Source organism: Pinus tabuliformis, chromosome 1_1 (assembly GCF_031772625.1).
Source record: "Pinus tabuliformis cultivar Carrire ecotype Pingquan chromosome 1_1, CPIR1, whole genome shotgun sequence".
Classification (NCBI taxonomy): domain Eukaryota; kingdom Viridiplantae; phylum Streptophyta; class Pinopsida; order Pinales; family Pinaceae; genus Pinus; species Pinus tabuliformis.
In genome coordinates this window covers 685,665,258-685,671,257 of record NC_142297.1, presented here as the reverse complement: position 1 = coordinate 685,671,257, position 6,000 = coordinate 685,665,258, and the positions used below count along the sequence as shown (strand labels likewise).

Genomic DNA, 6,000 nt, shown 5'->3' with positions numbered 1-6,000 from the left:
TTAATCTTGCTTTTGAGGTGTTTAAGCTTCTAATGAAATTGGAACATTTTTGTGCCATTTGGAGGAGAAAAGTTATTCCATTCTAAGTTTATTAGGTTGTTTAAATCTAGATGTGACATCCAAAAAGCCTCAAAGCGAAATGGCCTTCGGGTGGTATTGCCAAGACGAGACCATTGGAGAGAGATTTGCAAGTGATCTGATCTTGAGATCGGCAAAATTGAAGCTGAAAGGTCTCCTCCGAGATGGATTGCGTTTTCTAAGAGTAAGAATCTGTCCAGGTGAGAAGCAATTTGATGCAAACCTGCTCTTTTATTGTTCTAGGTATAGAGTCCATTGTTGAATGGCATGTCGATGAGCCAGTTGTCTTGAATGAATTCTTTTAGATGAGAACTTTCCTTGTCCAGTCTGTTCCTGCCTCCCCTTTTTTCTTCTATCTTGGTTATCATGTTGAAGTCACCCCCTATTATCCATAGTGGATGCTCTTTTTCAGTATTGATTGCAGAAAGTCTGTTCAAAATTTCTATTTTGTACATAGCCTCCTGGGGAAAATGCACATTGGTTAAATGACCATGTATGTTGGTCCCTATAATGTGAAAAGTGGCTTGGATAAAATGCTTATTAGAGTGGATGTTATTGAGCATAATGGTTCGAGCGTCCCAAATGATTGCTAGGCCTCCCGAAGCACCAGAGGCATCCACTGCTGCTGTGAGATATCCTGGCCATGCTTTTGCTGCAGTTCGTTCCAGAGAGGTTGAATTGCATTTGGTTTCTTGCAAGAATAGGATTTGTGGCTTCTCTTGTTGTATCATATTTTTAATCAGTCTACCTTTCCCAGGGCTATTGAGCCCTCTGATATTCCATGATATTAGCTTCATTGAGGAATGTTGGGGAGGGAGTTGTAGTACTTTGTAAGCTTGGAGTATCTACCTGATTCCACCAGCATTTCCCCAATGCGGATTGTTCGTTGGAGATCCGTTTTTCTTCCACACTTTTTGTTATCTTTGGTGATATGCTTCCCATCCCAAAGGCCTCCGGTCTGAATGCCTAGGGATTTCTGCCTTTGTGCTCATGAGAGAATCACTTCCAGATTCTCTAGTTGTCGCTCTGGGATTTTGTCATAATTTTTTGTTTTGCATGCCTGCTCAAGGCCAAGAATGTCCAGATCCCCAATATCTATGCTTTCTGGTTCCTCTTCCATGTGTTGAGATTCATTTAATCCTTCAGTTGTTTCTGTTGCTATTATAGAATCAGGCTGCATGTTATCTACCTCCATTCCTTGAGTATTCCAGGCAGAGATCTTGTGCAGGGCAGAGGGGGATAGATCTGTGGGCAGGGGATATTTTTGGGTTTTCTTGGAGTCTACATGGGCAGCTTGTTTTTCCTTCTCGGTTTCCCTCTCTAAGGGATCGAGGTTTTCAAAGTTTTGGTCAACTTGTTGGGCTAATGCTTCAAAGCTATTGCTCGTAGAGGGCTTGGAGGAGCTGGCTTGAGGCATTTTAGGATTTGAAGCCGGTTTCTTGTGGTTTTTCCTATGATTGGTGACTTTAGTGAAGCCTTATGAATCAGGCTTATCAAGTGCTGATGGATTTGAGGGTTTCTGATTTAAAGGAAAATCCCTAAATAAGTGGCCCAAGGCATGGCATCTTCTACATCTAAACGGGACATGTTCATAGTCTATTAACTGAACCCATTCAACATCATCATGGTAGAGACTTACCGCATCTGGAAGTGCCTTGCTGAGGTGCATATAGACACAAATTCGAGCGTAGGAGGTGTATCTTTGGAGCTTTGTTTCCTCTGCAACTTTGATAAATTATGCAAGACCATTACCAATGTCTTGTAGAGAAGCTTCATCCCAATATTCCAGTGGGAGAGAGTAGAGATGAATCCAGACTGGGGCCCAGCTAAGGTCTTCTTTATCTGGGTTGAAGCGCTCGATCCAGTCCCTTAGATACAGGCCAACTGCGTTGAAGAAATACGGCCCTCCATCTAGGACCCTGTTTCGGTCCTCTAAGCAGTTGAAGATGGCCGTGAAGAACCCTTTGGGTCCTAGCTGTAGGGTGATATGTCCTTTCGGCTTCCATTTGGCAGCTATCCAGCCATGCAGAGCTTTCTCTGTTGGCCATAATCCTATAAACTTTCCTATCAGAGCATGGTCTCTCATGTACTGTATCTGAGCATTGATTCGGTGGCTTGGGAGTTCTATCTTCAGACATTCCGCAGCCACTGGCTTGCAGGTGGTCGAGGTGACTTTGGGATGATCTTTGTCAGCTGTTTTGGCTTGTTGTGGATTCATATCCGTGCTGTCTCCATTTTGTTCCTCTAGTCTGGCCCCTTCCTCATTCTTCTGTCGAGTTTCATTTTCATTGGGGGGAGGCTCTGCGTCCTCCCCCTGGGGGGATTCATGATACGCATGACCTTTCTGTCATGAATGGAAAGACGTATTACTGGCGTGGTAGACAGGACTACAAAGGTCTGTGAGAATCTGTCATTGTAGGTTCTGCAGAAACCCTAGGGCGTTGTTCCTCCATGCACTCTCCATCAAATCTACATTGAAAGAGCTATCATAATTTAGCTTTTAAACACATTACTAAAAGTAATTAATTAATTACTTACAATATACTTTATTTTTGAAAAAGTGTTCTAATCTATTTTAAAGAATAATAACAAAATTTATAAAAACCATAATTATTACCCACTCATAAAATTTCCACAACATTAATATAAAAACCTAAATATAATTTTTTTTTCTAAAAACATTAACATTTTAAAATAATGTTAACAATAATATTCTATCATAATTTAGCTTTTAAACACATTACTGAAAGTAATTAATTAATTTCTTACCATATACTTTATTTTTGAAAAAATGTTGTAAATATGGAAATATTTAAATAAATCAGTAAAATTCAATTTTTATTAAAAACTATAAAATATATCAAAATTTTGGTTTTGGTATCTCCATACTTTACGTAATAAAACAAATATTTAAATAAACTATTGAGACAAACTAATATGATAAAAATTAATAAATTATTGCAAATAAGTTAACGTTACAAAATTTCAGAATCTACTTCAACCATGGTTCTAGAGTCCTCCAATAACCTTAATATCAAATAAATTACAAAATAATTTAAAATTTTATTAAGAAAAATTGACTTTAATAAACTAAAAAGTTAAATTCAAAGCTTTGATCTCTAGAATATTGAAACTAACTAAAGGTAAGTTGATAAAGTCACCACAATCACGGTTGATGAGAGACCACCTGCATGCCAGAATAATCACGCCTGTTCACATTTCAGTGAAGTACAGGCTATTAAAGACAAGGATTGCTCCCTAATTGGCAGTAAAAAAATCATAATTAATAATTAACAATCGGTAGGAGTAGGAGTAGTTGACAGTCTGCAGGTTTACTGTAGAATTTTCGACTCTTTTCATGTATAAATTGTACCGTTTGGAATGAAGTTCTCGAGCATTTGTTTTCAGTTTTCTACTATGGTATCATAGCCTTGTGAATCCTTTGTGAAGTGTGAGCTGCGTGGGAGGTTTGGTGAATCAGCGTGCAAAGATTGTGTGATCTGTCGTAGATGTTGTTGTGTGAAAGCAACGTATATTCTTGTGTGAAGTTGTTGTAAGTGGATCTGCGTGTGGATAATCGTTGGGTGTTGTTTCGAGTATTTGTCGTGTTTCAAATCAAGTAGCTACTATCATTTTTTTCTATTCATCAGTTGACATCGTGTGCCTACATCTAGTACTACTTGCAGCAGCTGAAATCGTGTGCATGCATCCACTTGAAGGTATTGCTTGCAGCGTTCCATCATTTTTTAATGGAGTATTCTAAAGTCTTCTATGACTGTTAAGCTGCCATAACGACATTGGAGCAAAGAAGGTATTGTTGGCAACTTCCCATCGTTTAATAGAATATGAATTATTTAAGTTTATTATTTTTATGAAAAAAGTAAATTGAGTGTGAATTAAAAGAGAGAAGCTTTAAAAAAAAAATGCTCTTTTCTTTGTAAGTGGTGAGAGGATTATGAAAAGAAAAAAAAGAGTTTTTGTGAAGTGAGGTTTATCCCGAGGAGGCTTTATTTATGGTGATTGTGGTGTTTATCCTGAGGAGGCTTTATTTATGGTGATTGTGGTGTAAATTTTAGGAGAAGGAAATTTTATAAATGAGGTTTTTTTTATGGTGATTATATTTAAATATTTTGTTTAGTGAGATAATTTTGGATCTGAATTTGAGTGTATTTGATTTTAGATCGTGTGGATTTGGGTGATTTGGTTGATTGGAAAAAGAGTTTTTGTCATCATGTCAAATCATTTGGATGCTATTTATTTGAATAAATCCATCAAACTTGATGAGGGAATTACCTAAATTGAAAATTCAAGTTGCTAGCCATTTTAGAGGGTTATAATTTCTGGTAAATTGTGAGTGGGGATGAGCCCAAACTCATTGTTGTAACTTTGTTCCAGATTGGGAAAAACCGGAGAAGAAAGCAAAGGTGGTGTTGTACATGTCTGTAAAGGACAACATTATTCCTCCCATCAAATATTGCAAGACATCCAAAGAAATATGGGCGTGATAAAGGGTTTGTATTTGAAACAACAAATACAAACCAGATCTTGCTTTTTAAGACTAATCTTTTATCTCTAAAAATGGAAGAAAATGAAAATATAAGCAATTTCATGTCTAATGTCAATTATTTAAGTGATAAGTTAGGAGATATTGTTGAAAAGGTGTCTATTAGTGACTTAGTCACCATCACATTAAATGCCTTAGTGTAATATTATCAAATTTTATTTCAAGTCTCTCAGCTAGAGAGAAGTCCCCCTACATTTGATGAATTGACAATAATTCTTCTACAAGAAGAGGAGAGGATGAAGATATTTAATTTGGGCTCTAGTAATTCAGATTTTGCATTAGTAGCCAAGGGTAAACAACCATATAGAGGCAAGTCATGGGAAAAGAACAAATGAGGCAAGTTTCAAGTAAAATAGAAAGGTATGGCACAATCTACATTTCCAACTCATGGTAAGAGGTAATGATTGTTATTATTGTGGCAAACCTAGTCATCACTCTAAAGATTGATATAAAAGAAAATATAATGATTCTATACAAAGAAACATAAGGCATAATGGTAATTTTGTGGAAAAAGACACCTTAATTAGCGATGGATTTAAAAATCTCAGATTATTTGTTTCTGATGTTGCATTGTCTGCGCAAACTAATGATGCGAATGCTTGGTTCATTGATTTTGGTGCATCATTTCATATGGCTTGTCATAGGGATTGCTTTGATGAATATTATGAGAACATTGATGGAACATATGTTTATCTAGGAGATAACAAATCACTTAAAGTTCAAGGTAATGGAGTAATAGGTCTGAATTTCCTAATGGACAAGAGAAACAAATCCATAATATGATGTATGTTATTGGCATCAGAAATTTTTTTAATTTTTGTCTCTAATATTTTTGACAAAGATTTGAACGTGGGAATTTGTTAAATCAAAGTGTGTTGTGAAAGACATTCAATATCACTACAAGTTTATTGCCACAAGTACCATAGTTAGATGGTTGTATAAGTTGGATATGATAAGGACAAGCCATCAAGCGTTGGCATCTACAATAATGTCAACAGTACGGTTATGGCATCAACGATATGGGAATCTAAATCACAATGATTTAATGTTACCTCAAAAGAACACAATGGTTGAAGGTCTTCCTGTTATGAAGAATGATCAAGTTGAATATGAAGCATGTGTCCTTCGCAAGAAACATATAGAGGAATTTCCTGTGCATAAAGAAAACAGAGAGAGGGACATACTTGAATTAATTCATCTTGATGTACGTGGACTTATGAAAACTAGATTTGTTGGTGGAGCATGGTATTTTTTTTTTTATGATGGATCTACATATACATGGGTCTATTTCACAAGAAAAAAGAATGATGTTTTTTAGTACTTTAAAGAGTTCAAAAGTATGGTGGAAAGACAAACTA

The 6,000-nt window shown here is 36.3% G+C and overlaps 1 pseudogene; it reads left to right on the top strand.

Annotated features, from left to right (window-relative positions):
* Nucleotides 1–2,427: 2,427 nt before the first annotated feature.
* The window catches only part of LOC149215269 (sorbitol dehydrogenase-like), a 38,223-nt pseudogene continuing 34,650 nt past the window's right edge, over nucleotides 2,428–6,000 (top strand).